The sequence below is a fragment of the Thermobia domestica genome, chromosome 11 (assembly GCF_964235325.1).
Source record: "Thermobia domestica chromosome 11, izTheDome1.hap1.1, whole genome shotgun sequence".
NCBI lineage: Eukaryota > Metazoa > Arthropoda > Insecta > Zygentoma > Lepismatidae > Thermobia > Thermobia domestica.
This window is the reverse complement of record NC_137464.1, coordinates 214,912,546-214,932,630: the sequence shown is the minus strand read 5'-3', so window position 1 is coordinate 214,932,630 and position 20,085 is coordinate 214,912,546. Positions and strand designations below refer to the sequence as shown.

Genomic DNA, 20,085 nt, shown 5'->3' with positions numbered 1-20,085 from the left:
AAAAAGTATAGACCAACCTGAGTGCACAAATGCTTCCTTTCGGAGTTATACGCTGCCGAAAACGTGAAAAAATGATCTTTAAAGGTCCATAGCTCCAAAACTTTACTCAAGACTTTACTAAGGAACTAATATGTGTTCTATCCACAAATACATGCTTGAGAACCCTTCAGTACTTCCGCAACAATTTGTATAGAGCAGAGTTGTCCAAATGGCGGCCCGCGGGCCGCATGCGACCCGCCAAACCATTTTCTGCAGCCCACAAAGCTCTCACAACATACGATTGTTATTACTGATAATATTTTCATTTATGTTCATTCTTTTAATGTTTCCACTCTTCTTTCGAAATAAGGCATCCATTTAGCGCTTCTGTACAACAAAAAGGCCCGGACATCCAAGGCAACACTGGAGTCAGTAATGTAGCTATAGGCAAGGCATCGTTGCTGAAAGAACGATTACTTCAATTAACCAAACCAAACCAACCATACCAATTCACCATGAAAATTGTGAAGAACCGCTTCAGAAGCTGCCTTGGAGATTCTTTTCTTTTACAACTTCTGCAGCTCGCAACAACAGGATTGGATGTAGATATCCCAGCCCTTGTAAACTCTCCTAGTCACCCTCATTTATCACATTGAATGTAATATTTCAAATACATTTTTATATTTTTCTTTTGTAGTATAATAATAATAATAATAATAATAATAATAATAATAATAATAATAATAATAATAATAATAATAATAATAATAATAATAATAATAATAATAATAATAATAATAATTATTATTATTATTATTATTATTATTATTATTATTATTATTATTATTATTATTATTATTATTATTATTATTATTATTATTAGCTGCGGCCCTTCACCTTGTTAGCAAAGACGGTTATGGCCCTCAGGCTCATTATAATTGGACACCACTGGTATAGAGGTAGCTAGTGAGTACTTCAGATTATATGCCCGTAACTAAACTGTCTGTACAAAAATTATTGCGGAAGTACCTTAGGACTCTGTATTTTTGAAACATGTATTTTTGGAGAGAGGACATATTAGTTCCTACGTAGTCTTGATCCGACTACGGTATGTCCCATAGTTTTGGAGCTATGGACCTTTAAAGTTCATTTTTTCATGTTTTCGGCAGGCTATAACTCCAAAAGGAAGCATTTGTGCACACAGGTTGGTCTATATTTTGGTGTCAGGAATCACCTTCCAAACGTTGTCGGTGTTGTTTTAAAACACCCTGTATAACGAACCTAAAACAGCACATATCATCGTCACTGATCCAGTGGCTAGTGCGCGTGCATTTTGATGTACGATGTCCCAAGTTTGCATCCTGATGAAGAATCATCGTGAAACGCAAATGATATTGTAGAATTTCTTATAATTATTGTATTCATCTCTATATGGTTCCATTTAGGACCTTATTCTAATATATTATAGTAATGCTATGAATGCAGATTACAAGGCATGTTAAATCTTACGACTCGGAAGTTATTTTAATTGATTCGATATATAAATTGTGCGAAAGCAATACATTCTTAACTGTCGAAATTTAATATGTTCCAGGTAATTTGTCCATATACTTTCTTTCTTATGACAATTTATATTGCACATTAACTTTGCTTCCTCTTTAATGCGAATGTCTTCCTTAATTAATTAGAAAAAAACAATAGTCAAATAAATCATACTTTCTGAATGTAAGTTTTGTAAATTAAGAATTTTATACTGAACTACACAGAGAAAAATGCGTTCTCCGGACAGCGGTATATTGTACAAATATACGGTATCCTCTTGCTTACTATATAAATCAGTACGGAGCATACGTTATCCGTATGCTACATAGGTACTGCCCTTAGGTGTTACATCCAGGGTTGGCAAAGTAATTTACTTGTTACGTATTTTACATAAATTACGCGTAATTTACTAGTAATATACGTCATGTAGAAAACCAGTTTTTTACGCAGACGTAGAAAACTATATTTCTTTCATTAAAACTAAGATCATTTTGAATAGTCGGTTATATTGTAAGCTTAGTTTTCTTATTTAAGCATTAAAACATTATTATCTTCTAAACATTATATTGAAAAGTAATGATTTCATGCCAAATCATAGTAATAAAAGATAATTTTGGATAGCCCCTCTCCGGCCCACTACTACTTTCCACCTATTAGCGCACAGTAGAACAGCACGTAGATCTCACCAACTTGTTCCGAATTTCTCACCAAAATGAGCCTAAAATCCGCCATTTTGTACCAAAATTTACCGACGTTCCCAAAATCTCACCAAAATGGGCCTAAAATCAGCCATTTTCTACCAAAATTTACCGATGTTCCCAAAATCTCACCAAAATCGACCTAAAATCCGCCATTTTCTACCAAAATTCGTGTACAGACCAAAAATCTCACCAAAATGCATGCAAATTTCTTTCATTCTCACAAGAATTGATTAACAGTGCAAATTTCTCACGAAAATGGATGCAAATTTCCTCTGATATGTTTTATCATATATTTTAATACAATTTTATGTTGATTTATACAATTTATGCTGATTACTTACCGTTTTTCCCAAACCTTTAAGAAACTTGTTTCTTCCTTTCTTACTCTTCGCTCAAGTGGTGAAAAAATAACTGAACGAGCTTCAGAACATGTCCACACAGGTCTTTTTTTGTTAATCTTGAACACAGTGGTCTTGGTATTCAAGAAACTAATTCTAAAGAAAGAATGGGATGTCGTAAGGTGAGGTAACCACAGAGGAAAGGGCACAGGAGGAGGGGAAAATGGAGTAGGGATATTGCTATATGTCCACATACCAAACGATGGGGGGTCCTTTGTTTAATGAATAGCAAAGGGTTAAATGTATAACAGATGGTCTTTGTAACAGTGTCACGTAATTTCATCATTTTGTCATTTAAAGAAAGAAGAAAGTGTCACTTAAAAAGTGACATATGGGTGTGTGAGAATAGTTTAACAGCACGAGGTGAGAAAGACATGTCAAATAATTTAGTTTTAAATTGTAAGCTAAGAATGGTGGGAGAGAGAGAACCCTTTGATAGGGAGTAACGAAAGGAACATAGACATCTGTTTGTATGTGTGTGTTCCAGGGTGATGGAGGGGTGAAATGTGCTGTGCATGGAGTAAAAGATCTTGTTTAAATCGGGCTGAGACTTTTCACTACGAAGAAATAGCAGTCATTATTTTGAGGACAGAGATTTTAAGAATGAGATAGTTACGTGTCACTTTTTAAAAGTTAATGTATTGCCTCATACTGAGAGACCGCACATAGCATTGGAGGGAACTGTGTTTTTATTTTGAGCAAAGGATTGCTTTTAAATTAGCGTTTGACTTGTTAGGCAATAGTTAAGGACCTTGGCACATACGTAGAGGGTAGAGAAAGACTGACCCTTCCTACCTGAGTTTTAAAGGGGAAAAAGAGTGAATGAATTGTGTACGTAATACAGCTTTCCCTTTTGTGCTTTTTGGAAGAAGTCTTCAAACAAGATTTTTTAAAGGTATTTCCGCATAAATGATTTTATCCTATTAAAAACTAGATTATTGAATTAATTATTTATGAATATTAATGAGATGATAATGAATATTAATGAGATGCTAAAGAAAGGGTTACAAAGAATGATTTTTAGTGTTTTCGTATATTTAGAGGTATATTGCGGATATATGTAATATAGAGCACTACATATTGTACATAAATGTATGAGATAATGTGGGAGGAAATGGGCGCAACTCTAAGAAACGTATTTTATGTATTGATATTGTATTTTCAGTAGCTGATATGGGATTTTAGCATAGAATATCATCTTTTGGATACTGTATGGGTCTAATGGTGTACGAAGCTTAGACGAATAAGAAATTACATGTATATATGATTAGTTTGTAAGTGGGTACATGTATGTGTAGCTGATATGAGATTTTAGCATTGAATATCATCTTTTGGATACTGTATGGGTCTAATGGTGTACGAAGCTTAGACGAATGACAAATTACATGTATATATGATTAGTTTGTAAGTGGGTACATGTATGTGTAGCTGATATGAGATTTTAGCATAGAATATTGTGTTTTGGATACTGTATGGATCTAATGGTGTACGAAGCTTAGACGAATGACAAATTACAGGTATATATGAATAGTTTGTAAGTGGGTACATGTATGTATGTATGTATATTGGTTTTGATATCGGGACAGGAATATATGTATCATATTGTAGACATATTATCTTTCGTTTGCATGTAAGTGTTTTAAGCATGTGTTGTTGGGTTGCGTAGCTTTAGGGGCTATACTAGGCTGGATGCAAACACCTGAAGTGTTTCTATTGTATTAATATTGAATTGTAGCCTTATTTTATCGTAATGTAGAGTTGTATATCTTGTTTTGGTGACATGCTAGATGAATGCAAATGCCTGAACTGATTGTATTATATTAATATTGGATTATATTGTAGGTTTATATTCTGATTCCTTATGTATATAAGTGTTTTAAATTACCTTGAATAGCATGTTAGGATGTATATATTGTGGTTTTTTACGTACGTAGATGCTTGTTAGACATGTTGTAATGATATTTTAAGTACATAGGATATTACTATGGTATAAGCCATTTACATATAGATATTTTTTCACTACAGTATTATAATGTCATATATTCGTACTTTTACTTCTAAGATGCTTGTTCACCTTGTAGAACACAGTATGGCGTCAACATGGTTTTCAACTTAGGATAATTTATTGTAGGAACATAAAATATGATAAACAGGCATAAATAACCTTATATTAAGCATACGTATTCTTCCTTTATCTTATATAGAATACAGATACTTCGTATTATATCAATATTTGTTTGGATATAGACATAGGAATAAAACATATTATCGTAAATTGTAACGCTTTATTGTATTTATATAGTCTACAATATTCTATTTTCGAATATTGGCATATTTATATACATATATAGATAAGATATTTACTATACTTAGAATATTCTTAATAACTTATTGCCATATTTACATTATATATACGTAGAAGTACCAACTGATAGGTATCGTGAAAACTTATGGACATATTTGATGATATTATGACTTATGTTATGACATTATGGTATCTTTTAGACAGTCTACTATTTACATATACACAGAATACCAATCATTTAACACACTTAATACTTTGATAACCATATGGCAATGTTCTATAATCAGTAATACTGTTATGATTTAATCGTCGTCTTTTATTTTGAACTTTTTGATGTGTTTTAGCTTCAGACTTGGATACAATGACAAACCCAGGCTTACGTACAATTCTTCCTGGATTGTGTAATTGTTTTTTCTCAGCTTTATCCCGAACTAGTTGATAAAAATGATCAAAGTTAATTTCTTGTCGTGTACGATGATTTAAAGTTATTCCTCTAATTTTAAATACATAATCTACTTTCCCTGTTTGAACTTCTTTCATTCTATAGGCATAATTTTTTGGCCCTAAGCCTATAAATGCATCAATTTCCCACCCATCAGGAACTTCATTAGTTAACTGACCCAAATAGCAACCCAAAGAAAGTGGAGGCTTTTCATTACGTGGTTGTACAAACATAATACTATCAGTGTCGCAGTACAATACACGATCAGGATTTATAGCTGTTAGTAACTCGTAAAGTTTTTGACGCGCCCACGACATGATGAAGGCTGCAAGGACAACATTGGAAAATTTCCATGGTTTGTTTTTGTTCTCAATGTTTTTATATGATAGAATGAGATGTTGCTCTCCAATAGGCAATACAGTTTGTACCTCATATTGCGGTGCCCATAGATAACTTAAAAATTTTTCTGGAGTATCTACAATTACAGATTGAGATAAATCTGTTCTTTGTCCCCATTTCCCATATAAGGAATTGAGAAATATTTTGGAAATATATCTTAGACCAGGATTTGATTCAATGTTATTTTCCGTTAACTGAATGCATTCATGAACATAATAGTCTGCAATATATTTCTCTTGATCTTGTTTAGTTTTGCACCAGCTAGGAAATCCTGAAGACTCCTGTTTCATTTTTAAGAAGGAATTGACATAATCTTTAAGCAGATTATTTTCTGATCCGGATAATTTGAATTCCCAAATTTCGATAATTTGTAGAATTTTGTATCCGAGATCTAAAGCCACATGAAGTTCAGGAGTACAGTATGTACCAGTAAGGACACGCTCGGTATCATTATGCATGCAATTGTTGGCACTTTGTTCCATACACGTACGACATAACTCAAACAAAACGCGATCATTACATGTATATGGTAAAATTGGAAAATATAAGTCTTTGGGAGGTAAGATACTACATTTAACCAATCCATGAATACTTTGCACTTGTGGAAAGTCAGGCCCCTTGTATATTATAGGTTTACCTATAGGCAATGGCTTACGTGCCATCACCCAGGGGTAAAGACTGGTAACATCATAATATGCTACAAACTCTTCGCTGGTACATTCGTACAAGGCATTAAAACATTCTGTACGTCCACCATGAAAACTATCTTTAGGTACCAGATGATCAACAAGATCATGACACTGTGTTTGAATAAACTGTTGTAATTTTTTATCATTTTTTACCATGTGGTCCCATTCACATTCCCACATTTCAATGACATTAAGATTTAATTTTTTAAGAAATGCTATTTTTGTGGTGGTGTTTTCATACCGATTTTGTAGTGATGTACCTTGCTTAGAGGTAGAATCTAGGGACACGTGTCGTAGTGTAGGATAACAGTTTAAACACCCGTGATAGTAACATCCATGAAATTCGTAAACTGTATTTGTTTTACTTTGAAATCCATCAACCTTATACCTCCCAAATTGTTTTTCCAAGCCATTCCCGGAATGGAGAATTTCACTACCAGTAGTACGTTCTAAGTATCGTAGCCAATACATTGCCTTTAGACTTTGACGATCACGATGGTCAAACCCATAAGGTGGAATAATTGGAATAATTTCTTTGGGTAAATATAAGGTACGATATGTTAGTATTGCCAAACTAGCAATAGTTGACGCGACGATGAAACATTGGATACCATTTGTTTTGTCTTCAATTAAGTTTGAAAATTTAATGACAGCCTCTGCTAAAATTTTAACATCATTCCGACAATATTCAATCATTTCCTTTTGAAGATTATATTCCTCATTACTTGCAACACGTTGTTTGTGCCATATGATAAGTTGCTCTCGATCTTCAGTGCTCCTTGAATCAGGATCAAAATATTTTAGATCAGGAATTTTGCCTATATAATTTTGGTTTTCTAATGTATTAAACAAGTACGGGAAATCTCCCTTTCGTAAATTTGTAGAAAGACCTAACGTCTTAGGTAATTTAGATAATTTAACTCCCATATACAAATATGTGTCACGGAAGTAAATCTTTTGTCCTAAGCGCATTTCAATAATTTTTTGCCCTGACATTATTACTTCAGGTGTAAAATGATGGTTTATGATCAAAGTTTTAGCACAGAATTGCATATCATAATTACTGCCATTATGGGAAAGCACAATGATTTTTTTAAACATTGGTCGAGTTATTAATACATGATTAACAAATTCTTCAATGTTGTTGAAATCAAACGAACGGAATCCATTTTTATCACCGCATACAAAGCATGTATCATCAAGCTTCATGTCCTTACACTTGTAACAAGCATGAATACAATTTACAAAATTTACATGATGTTCTTGTTCTCCTCGTTCATTTTTAGGAAGTAACATTGTTTCTACATCAAAGATAATGTACAAAAAGGTATCTACATGTTGCATCATAGCCGTTTGAACAAAACAAATATGGTCATCGCTTACATATGTGTAACATGTTTTACAATAACGTTCACCACATTCATGTTCAGACTTGCGTGAACGCATGTCAATCATAGTACCACAATGGACACAAATTTTCTTTGTTTCGCATAAACTCTTTCCGGAAACATTTATCGTTTTATGATTGTCAAAACATTCATCCTTAGAAAACAGTCTATGACAATCAATGCACTTGAGTTTAATATTATTATCATTATTACAAACATTGTGATACTTTTCACACATTGGACATTTGAAGTTACACTTATGATTTTCGGTACTATGATAAGGTTCCAAACAATACTTCTTGTTTACTTTCTTTCTTGTTGATACTTTCTTGTTTAATAGCGTTGTAATACTAGTAATAATTCATAGTGTCCCTCAGTATACAAAATTAAAATTTTCTTTGATGCATGTATTCCAGGATAAATTACATTGTAGTTTCGAGTTAAACGATTTTTTTCGTAAACAACAATTTGATAATGAGGCGCTAGCTTATTTTGAAACTTTTTTACATCATTAATAGTACATCCATCATGGATTTCAATGTCAACTTTAGCACTGACACATAAATTCTTTGCTTGTTTCATCAATCGTTCAGGATGATTTTTCAATTGATATACAAAGTTATAACGATGATCAGCCCTACCCATTCCAAGAATAATACTTTTAGGAAGACAATACACATCCTTTTGTACAGGAATAGTACATTGATGCATGTGTGTTACAAGATCAACGTATTTTGCTGAACCCATAGTTCGTCCCCTACCTTTACGTGAATCAACAATATGAATTTTGAAATTTACTTTATCACCTAATAAATAATTTTCATTACTATTAAAACATTTTCAATATTACGAAATAAAATGTCGGAGCTTAAATCCGACTTTTGATGCCACGAAATGTATATTGGTTTATTAATTGTGGAAGCAGAACTTTCTATTGTTATACCAACATACATATCATTATCGGCATCATTTAACACATGATCTTTTACAAATTGAAATAATAACTGAATATATTTTTCAGGATCATCTATTCCACCAGTTTGCATACGTTCAATTGTAACTTCCTTTCCCGTAAGTCCAAAATAAGTATATTGTTTGGTTGTACTATTAACAATGCGAAAATATTCATTTGTTTTACCACTCCCATACATGGTAGGTTGTGATACAGTATTAGTATTAGGACTTGGAAAGTTTATAAAATTTTCCATGAACACGCTAAAGTCATCTGTAGTTAAACTATTAGCTTTTCCTTCAGACACAAGTTCCATAAACTTTTCACGAGCTAAATTCTTTATATTATCTTGTCGAAAAAAGCCTACATGATACAAATCAATAATATCTCTTGCAGACTTACATTTTTTCAAAACAACATGAGGATCACAACCAAAATGCATAAACAACGCTTGCAATAACTTGGAATAAGCTGCATTGCTTACCCTTGCACCCGTAGCATGACATTGTGTTATCACTTCCCATGTAAATAAAACTTCGTTTGGATTTTCATATTCACGTACTTCTTGTGCTGACAACATGGTACAGATGACAGACTGTCCTTCCATTGTATTATTGACACACTAAATATGTAATTGCAATTTGAATTATTGTCTTATACAGTAAATATTTTACACAATGATGTACACAGAACTTTGATATTTGTTTTCACAATTTTTTAAATGACAAGGTTTCGTAAGTAGACTTTTATGATATGATTTACAATGTGTTGACCAAAGATACACTTTTTAAGAATTTTTACACTTACCAGTAAATATAATAATAAAACTTTCCCGAACTTGTTTCAGTTCACAACAGATTTACTTGTAAGTTTACCGACACTACACTTGAAAGCTTGTCGGGAATTGCACTAACACTCGCCGTTAACTACAATCATAAAACTTCCCGTAACTTTTTTAGTTTAGTATCGATGCACTACCACTTGCCACTCACTAACTATATTTTTTAGTTCACCGAAGATATACTTCTAAGTTTATCGGTTAATCCTTTAGTACTTTCCGATAATTGCAATTTACAAAGTGCCGTAATAAAATTGTTTTAGACTAATTACAGCACGCAGAGTACAAACAGGAAGTGTGTTTACTTTTTATTGATTGTTTATTATCAACACTAATAAATGGAAATTCCAAGAACTCCACACGAAGATTTCCGAAGATTTCCGAAGATTGCCGAAGTTTCCCGAAGTTTTCCGAACATTGCCGAAGTTAACCGAAGATGAACATGAGAGTTTATCTACAATTCCCGTACATGTTGGTTAATGTATCACACGAATGGTTCCGAAAATTGCCGAACTTAACCAAAGATGAACATAAGAATGTATCAACAATTCCTGTACACGTTTAGTAAATGTAACTTCCAAAAGTCTTGTAACTTTAAAGATCAGCAATAATATACTTCAAAGTTTATTATTAGATGTAACTTTGTAACAAAATTGGTATTTTAAAATAAATGATTTAACAACAGAAAGTATACCAATGATTGGCTTTACTTTAACAGTAGTAATTCTATAGTGCGCGGCGCGGCTTGCTGCGCTGGATTTATACTTTTAAAATTTAATCTCGTACCCAAAGGCATTTAGTTTTGTAATCTCGTACCCAAACCCACTTAGTTTTGTAATCTCAAAACCCAAATGCTTTTAGTTTGTACTCTCGTACGCAGGTGCTTTATCATATTTTAAATTAGTAGCAGTAATATTACATAATATGATATAATTTGTAATTGTCGTATTATTTTTTTATGTATTTAACATCTCGTAATAAATTACTCGAACACTTCGTGTGAGCATACCAAATATGTTTGAAAATATTAAAATTGTTGTGAACTTGTGTTACTTAATTAAAAATTCCTTTGTTAGTTTAAACTGGTTTAAAGTTTAAACTGGTTTAAAGTAGTTTATTGTTTTTTGTTATGCATTTATTCAGTTCTGCAAGAACTTCGTTGTTAAAATAGAGTGTGATCGTATTTAAATTGCGATGCAAACTCCTTATTTATTTAACATCTTGTAATAAATTACTCGAACACTATATGTGAGCATACCAAATATGTTCCGAAAATACTAATAATTTCGAACTTGTAAATAATTATTATTTTTGTTGGTTCGCTTCTTGCGGAAGCTCTGAACAATCTTTGATTGTGAAAATATAAAAATTGAGGTGCAAACTCCTTATTTATTTAACCTCTCGTAATAAATTACTCGAAAACTATATGTGAGCATACGAAAGATAATTTGAAAATATTAAAAAATGATGTGAACTTACAATTAATTCCGATAGAAACTCAAAGTAACATACTTGCAATTATTTTATTCGTTCGCTTCATTAGAAGCTCAGAGGAATTACATTCCGAAAATATTAAAATTAACAAAACAAACTTAAACATTAGAAAGTTATTTTAACACGACACACGTCGGTTAAACTTAAAAATTTATTACATGAAACTCTTTGATTGTTAAATGGAGAAGTAAAATTTAAGTCAGTGTTGCAATTCATTGCACAAACTAACAGTAAAAGAACAAGTTCTGAAAAAAGTGCGAAAGAGTTCCGGAAAGAGTTTATGCGAAACAAAGAAAATTTGTGTCCATTGTGGTACTATGATTGACATGCGTTCACGCAAGTCTGAACATGAATGTGGTGAACGTTATTGTAAAACATGTTACACATATGTAAGCGATGACCATATTTGTTTTGTTCAAACGGCTATGATGCAACATGTAGATACCTTTTTGTACATTATCTTTGATGTAGAAACAATGTTACTTCCTAAAAATGAACGAGGAGAACAAGAACATCATGTAAATTTTGTAAATTGTATTCATGCTTGTTACAAGTGTAAGGACATGAAGCTTGATGATACATGCTTTGTATGCGGTGATAAAAATGGATTCCGTTCGTTTGATTTCAACAACATTGAAGAATTTGTTAATCATGTATTAATAACTCGACCAATGTTTAAAAAAATCATTGTGCTTTCCCATAATGGCAGTAATTATGATATGCAATTCTGTGCTAAAACTTTGATCATAAACCATCATTTTACACCTGAAGTAATAATGTCAGGGCAAAAAATTATTGAAATGCGCTTAGGACAAAAGATTTACTTCCGTGACACATATTTGTATATGGGAGTTAAATTATCTAAATTACCTAAGACGTTAGGTCTTTCTACAAATTTACGAAAGGGAGATTTCCCGTACTTGTTTAATACATTAGAAAACCAAAATTATATAGGCAAAATTCCTGATCTAAAATATTTTGATCCTGATTCAAGGAGCACTGAAGATCGAGAGCAACTTATCATATGGCACAAACAACGTGTTGCAAGTAATGAGGAATATAATCTTCAAAAGGAAATGATTGAATATTGTCGGAATGATGTTAAAATTTTAGCAGAGGCTGTCATTAAATTTTCAAACTTAATTGAAGACAAAACAAATGGTATCCAATGTTTCATCGTCGCGTCAACTATTGCTAGTTTGGCAATACTAACATATCGTACCTTATATTTACCCAAAGAAATTATTCCAATTATTCCACCTTATGGGTTTGACCATCGTGATCGTCAAAGTCTAAAGGCAATGTATTGGCTACGATACTTAGAACGTACTACTGGTAGTGAAATTCTCCATTCCGGGAATGGCTTGGAAAAACAATTTGGGAGGTATAAGGTTGATGGATTTCAAAGTAAAACAAATACAGTTTACGAATTTCATGGATGTTACTATCACGGGTGTTTAAACTGTTATCCTACACTACGGCACGTGTCCCTAGATTCTACCTCTAAGCAAGGTACATCACTACAAAATCGGTATGAAAACACCACCACAAAAATAGCATTTCTTAAAAAATTAAATCTTAATGTCATTGAAATGTGGGAATGTGAATGGGACCACATGGTAAAAAATGATAAAAAATTACAACAGTTTATTCAAACACAGTGTCATGATCTTGTTGATCATCTGGTACCTAAAGATAGTTTTCATGGTGGACGTACAGAATGTTTTAATGCCTTGTACGAATGTACCAGCGAAGAGTTTGTAGCATATTATGATGTTACCAGTCTTTACCCCTGGGTGATGGCACGTAAGCCATTGCCTATAGGTAAACCTATAATATACAAGGGGCCTGACTTTCCACAAGTGCAAAGTATTCATGGATTGGTTAAATGTAGTATCTTACCTCCCAAAGACTTATATTTTCCAATTTTACCATATACATGTAATGATCGCGTTTTGTTTGAGTTATGTCGTACGTGTATGGAACAAAGTGCCAACAATTGCATGCATAATGATACCGAGCGTGTCCTTACTGGTACATACTGTACTCCTGAACTTCATGTGGCTTTAGATCTCGGATACAAAATTCTACAAATTATCGAAATTTGGGAATTCAAATTATCCGGATCAGAAAATAATCTGTTTAAAGATTATGTCAATTCCTTCTTAAAAATGAAACAGGAGTCTTCAGGATTTCCTAGCTGGTGCAAAACTAAACAAGATCAAGAGAAATATATTGCAGACTATTATGTTCATGAATGCATTCAGTTAACGGAAAATAACATTGAATCAAATCCTGGTCTAAGATATATTTCCAAAATATTTCTCAATTCCTTATATGGGAAATGGGGACAAAGAACAGATTTATCTCAATCTGTAATTGTAGATACTCCAGAAAAATTTTTAAGTTATCTATGGGCACCGCAATATGAGGTACAAACTGTATTGCCTATTGGAGAGCAACATCTCATTCTATCATATAAAAACATTGAGAACAAAAACAAACCATGGAAATTTTCCAATGTTGTCCTTGCAGCCTTCATCATGTCGTGGGCGCGTCAAAAACTTTACGAGTTACTAACAGCTATAAATCCTGATCGTGTATTGTACTGCGACACTGATAGTATTATGTTTGTACAACCACGTAATGAAAAGCCTCCACTTTCTTTGGGTTGCTATTTGGGTCAGTTAACTAATGAAGTTCCTGATGGGTGGGAAATTGATGCATTTATAGGCTTAGGGCCAAAAAATTATGCCTATAGAATGAAAGAAGTTCAAACAGGGAAAGTAGATTATGTATTTAAAATTAGAGGAATAACTTTAAATCATCGTACACGACAAGAAATTAACTTTGATCATTTTTATCAACTAGTTCGGGATAAAGCTGAGAAAAAACAGTTACACAATCCAGGAAGAATTGTACGTAAGCCTGGGTTTGTCATTGTATCCAAGTCTGAAGCTAAAACACATCAAAAAGTTCAAAATAAAAGACGACGATTAAATCATAACAGTATTACTGATTATAGAACATTGCCATATGGTTATCAAAGTATTAAGTGTGTTAAATGATTGGTATTCTGTGTATATGTAAATAGTAGACTGTCTAAAAGATACCATAATGTCATAACATAAGTCATAATATCATCAAATATGTCCATAAGTTTTCACGATACCTATCAGTTGGTACTTCTACGTATATATAATGTAAATATGGCAATAAGTTATTAAGAATATTCTAAGTATAGTAAATATCTTATCTATATATGTATATAAATATGCCAATATTCGAAAATAGAATATTGTAGACTATATAAATACAATAAAGCGTTCAATTTACGATAATATGTTTTATTCCTATGTCTATATCCAAACAAATATTGATATAATACGAAGTATCTGTATTCTATATAAGATAAAGGAAGAATACGTATGCTTCATATAAGGTTATTTATGCCTATTTATCATATTTTATGTTCCTACAATAAATTATCCTAAGTTGAAAACCATGTTGACGCCATACTGTGTTCTGCAAGGTGAACAAGCATCTTAGAAGTAAGTAAAAGTACGAATATATGACATTATAATACTGTAGTGAAAAAATATCTATATGTAAATGGCTTATACCATAGTAATATCCTATGTACTTAAAATATCAGTACAACATGTCTAACAAGCATCTACGTACGTAAAAAACCACAATATATACATCCTAACATGCTATTCAAGGTAATCTAAAACACTTATATACATAAGGATTCAGAATATAAACCTACAATATAATCCAATATTAATATAATACAATCAGTTCAGGTATTTGCATTCATCTAGCATGTCACCAAAACAAGATATACAACTCTACATTACGATAAAATAAGGCTACAATTCAATATTAATACAATAGAAACACTTCAGGTGTTTGCATCCAGCCTAGTATAGCCCCTAAAGCTACGCAACCCAACAACACATGCTTAAAACACTTACATGCAAACGAAAGATAATATGTCTACAATATGATACATATATTCCTGTCCCGATATCAAAACCAATATACATACATACATACATGTACCCACTTACAAACTATTCATATATACCTGTAATTTGTCATTCGTCTAAGCTTCGTACACCATTAGATCCATACAGTATCCAAAACACAATATTCTATGCTAAAATCTCATATCAGCTACACATACATGTACCCACTTACAAACTAATCATATATACATGTAATTTGTCATTCGTCTAAGCTTCGTACACCATTAGACCCATACAGTATCCAAAAGATGATATTCAATGCTAAAATCTCATATCAGCTACACATACATGTACCCACTTACAAACTAATCATATATACATGTAATTTCTTATTCGTCTAAGCTTCGTACACCATTAGACCCATACAGTATCCAAAAGATGATATTCTATGCTAAAATGCCATATCAGCTACTGAAAATACAATATCAATACATAAAATACGTTTCTTAGAGTTGCGCCCATTTCCTCCCACATTATCTCATACATTTATGTACAATATGTAGTGCTCTATATTACATATATCCGCAATATACCTCTAAATATACGAAAACACTAAAAATCATTCTTTGTAACCCTTTCTTTAGCATCTCATTAATATTCATTATCATCTCATTAATATTCATAAATAATTAATTCAATAATCTACTTTTTAAAAAGGTTAAAATCATTTATGCGGAAATACCTTTAAAAAATCTTGTTTGAAGACTTCTTCCAAAAAACACAAAAGGGAAAGCTGTATTACGTACACAATTCATTCACTCTTTTTCCCCTTTAAAACTCAGGTAGGAAGGGTCAGTCTTTCTCTACCCTCTACGTATGTGCCAAGGTCCTTAACTATTGCCTAACAAGTCAAACGCTAATTTAAAAGCAATCCTTTGCTCAAAATAAAAACACAGTTCCCTCCAATGCTATGTGCGGTCTCTCAGTATGAGGCAATACATTAACTTTTAAAAAGTGACACGTAACTATCTCATTCTTAAAATCTCTGTCCTCAAAATAATGACTGCTATTTCTTCGTAGTGTAAAAGTCTCAGCCCGATTTAAACAAGATCTTTTACTCCATGCACAGCACATTTCACCCCTCCATCACCCTGGAACACACACATACAAACAGATGTCTATGTTCCTTTCGTTACTCCCTATCAAAGGGTTCTCTCTCTCCCACCATTCTTAGCTTACAATTTAAAACTAAATTATTTGACATGTCTTTCTCACCTCGTGCTGTTAAACTATTCTCACACACCCATATGTCACTTTTTAAGTGACACTTTCTTCTTTCTTTAAATGACAAAATGATGAAATTACGTGACACTGTTACAAAGACCATCTGTTATACATTTAACCCTTTGCTATTCATTAAACAAAGGACCCCCCATCGTTTGGTATGTGGACATATAGCAATATCCCTACTCCATTTTCCCTCCTCCTGTGCCCTTTCCTCTGTGGTTACCTCACCTTACGACATCCCATTCTTTCTTTAGAATTAGTTTCTTGAATACCAAGACCACTGTGTTCAAGATTAACAAAAAAAGACCTGTGTGGACATGTTCTGAAGCTCGTTCAGTTATTTTTTCACCACTTGAGCGAAGAGTAAGAAAGGAAGAAACAAGTTTCTTAAAGGTTTGGGAAAAACGGTAAGTAATCAGCATAAATTGTATAAATCAACATAAAATTGTATTAAAATATATGATAAAACATATCAGAGGAAATTTGCATCCATTTTCGTGAGAAATTTGCACTGTTAATCATTTCTTGTGAGAATGAAGGAAATTTGCATGCATTTTGGTGAGATTTTTGGTCTGTACACGAATTTTGGTAGAAAATGGCGGATTTTAGGTCGATTTTGGTGAGATTTTGGGAACATCGGTAAATTTTGGTAGAAAATGGCTGATTTTAGGCCCATTTTGGTGAGATTTTGGGAACATCGGTAAATTTTGGTACAAAATGGCGGATTTTAGGCCCATTTTGGTGAGCAATTCGGAACAAGTTGGTGAGATCTACGTGCTATTCTACTGCGCACGCACAGTACAAAAACCCAACATATAAGCATACACATTAAAAATATGTGTTGGTTCGGATATATTTGAAAGTATCAAGTAACCTTTTGATTATAACAATTTATTGTTATACCTTTGCAGCTTTTAATATAAAACTCGAAACATTTCAGTATACTTTGAAACTTCTATTAGAAAAGAAAAAGAGATTGACTGTTAGGCTAATTTCACTTTCATATTACACACTAACACACACACATAACTGATAGAAAAAATACTGAACAGAATAATGAAATTTTAGAATCAACTGATTTGTTTTTCTTCCACGTCCCAACGATACTATATATACCACTTCACTTAGCACTGGGACATATTGAATTTTCGATGTAAAAGTTATTAGATTCTCATTTTAAACAGAGACAACTGAAAAAATATAAAAGCACTCAACAGGACATTATACTACATTTTTCGGAATGAACTCATTTATTTTGCTCTTTTCTTCCAAGTCCAACAACAACACTAAATATATTACTTCCCTTAGCACTTGACTATCATTTGAACTTTTATTGTAGAAATTTTTCATGCTCATAATAAATAGACAAAACTGAAGAAAATACTCAACAGAATGTTGAACTACTTGTTTCTTCGTTGTTTTTGGAAAGAAACAATTTTTCTTTCTTCCTAGTTCGAATACTGAATATATTTCACTTGGTTCCAATAACACTGAATATATCATTTCATTTAAAATTTAGCCATTATTTTAATTCTAAAAAAAATGTTACATGCCATTTCCATTATAGTTTAGTACAATTCGAACACAATACTCTTAATCACACTAATATTCATAACTTGAGTGGTCTTGTAATTTGAGGGTGTGGTATATTTGAAGTAGTTTCTTCGAACGTTCGAAGCTGAGCCGGTCCCTTGTGACGTTATGGACAAAGGACCAATTTAAGAAAAGTCTTTGAATTTGCGCTGAAGATGCTAGGGTGTTCAGTAACTTCATAGCAAATTCCGACAACTCCTTACGTTGCCGAGTAGCGAAATACCAGAATGTGCGTGGTGTTGTAATTCCCTTCTTCATAAGTTCTTCAAATTTTCCACATTTTCCCCATATTGCTGTTAGCTAGTTATTCCTGAAGGGCCGAGATTTTCCAACAGAAACTCCTCTACTTGTTCGTGATGCTTTTCTCAGACATTGCAGAAAGTCGTCATAAATGGAGACCACGAAGGCTTACCATTGTTGTTGTATTGCACAATAGTTTCTCCCACGGCTTCTCTGGCATAAAACTTTTCTCGATTACAGAGGGTTTAAAACATGAAACATGATGAAATGGGTTTTGAACAGTCACGCGTGCAAACTGTATTATACAATGCTACTTTACAAAGCCAATACAAAATTCCCAGTTTATGCTTACGGATTAAGTTTTGCAAAATCCAGCTAGATTCCATACAATTTTAGGAAGAATTTTTTTAAAGCTCAGCGCGTAGAACGTTTTCTTTTAATTTGTAGACGTTTCTAATTTTTTACGTATTTTACGTAAATTACGCGTTTTTTACGCGTCACGTAGAAAACCTTTTTTACGCGTAATTACCCAACCCTGGTTACATCATGCCGTTGCAGGATGTCTGACATCTAACAGTTTTCCGTATATCATATGCATATACTTATGTTACCTTCGTCAGCTATATGTTATATACGTCCATTTGTATGTGAGATCCTGACCGCCTACATTGTTTCATACGGAAAGTACGTATAGATGGACCACTTATACAGAAAGTATTATAAAACATGCGTTTTCAGTTATACGTCTGCTGTACGTTAAGTCCAAAAACTACAGGAATTACGCATGTAACCTATCTTTTTAAGTACGCCACCTACAATTTTTTTTCTGTGTAGTTCAAATGCCCGTTCTTCGCACGGGACGAATGGGTTTATGGAAAATATTTATATCTCCTTCCCCTCTTACGATGAAAGTGTAATGGTAAAATTACAGAAGATACTCTACTTGTGGCATAAATTCTGAAACATCATACCCCCACAGAATACGTCGTTTAATCAAATTGATATGATTAACCCATATATGCCCTTATCTTTTTTGTTTTATATTTTGATTTTTTTTTGTTGAAAATTGATAGTTTTCGACCTATTCTTGGTGAATTTAGTGTCATTTTCTTTTGGTAATTATGATACTGGGTCGAAAAGGACCCGCGGGCAAAATTATGTAAGCTTTATCAATAGCAAAATACGTAAGTGGGTCGTTTTCGACCCGAGGCTTATATGGGTTAAAAAAAAAGCTCAGCTTGATGTGTGTACTACCTACTTATATCATAAATACTGTCACATGTTTGAATGTGAATAACACAGAGAGTATTAATACCACGGCAATTTATTTTGGTCATGTTTTACATTCATATGTTGTACACCTGACGCAACAATCATTTTTCGGAATGTCTCCCCTTGGGCTTGATGCAGGCACGAAGTCTGTCCGGCCACTGGTCAATGGTATTACGCACAACGTCCATGGGAAAATTATTCACTGCTCGCGTCAAGGGTTGTTTCAGATTGTCGATAGATGTATGCCGTTTATGGCAAACATTTGTCTGAAGGACTGTCCAAAGTTTGTAGTCCAAAGGGTTAAGGTCAGGGCTGCTAGAAGACCAATCAACGGTAGAAATAAAGTCTGGGACGTTCCGTGCCAGCCAGTCCTGGATTGTTTTCGCTTTGTGGCCTGGAGCGGAATCCTGCTGGAAGGTCCACCTTTTCCCAGGGAACATGGTAGCAAACAGTGGTTTTACTATAGGTGTTAGCACTGTGTCCTGGTACACCTTGGCAGCTGTTTTAACACCTTTTTCGCAAAAATGCAACTGTTTTGTGCCTGAGTAGCTCACTCCCCACCAAACCATCACTGAGACAGGATGATGTGCCC

The 20,085-nt window shown here is 33.1% G+C and overlaps 1 protein-coding gene across 1 annotated transcript in view; it reads left to right on the top strand.

Annotated features, from left to right (window-relative positions):
- Positions 1 to 20,085, top strand: part of glob1 (globin 1) — a 75,686-nt gene that overhangs the window by 34,000 nt on the left and 21,601 nt on the right. The window lies entirely within an intron of this gene.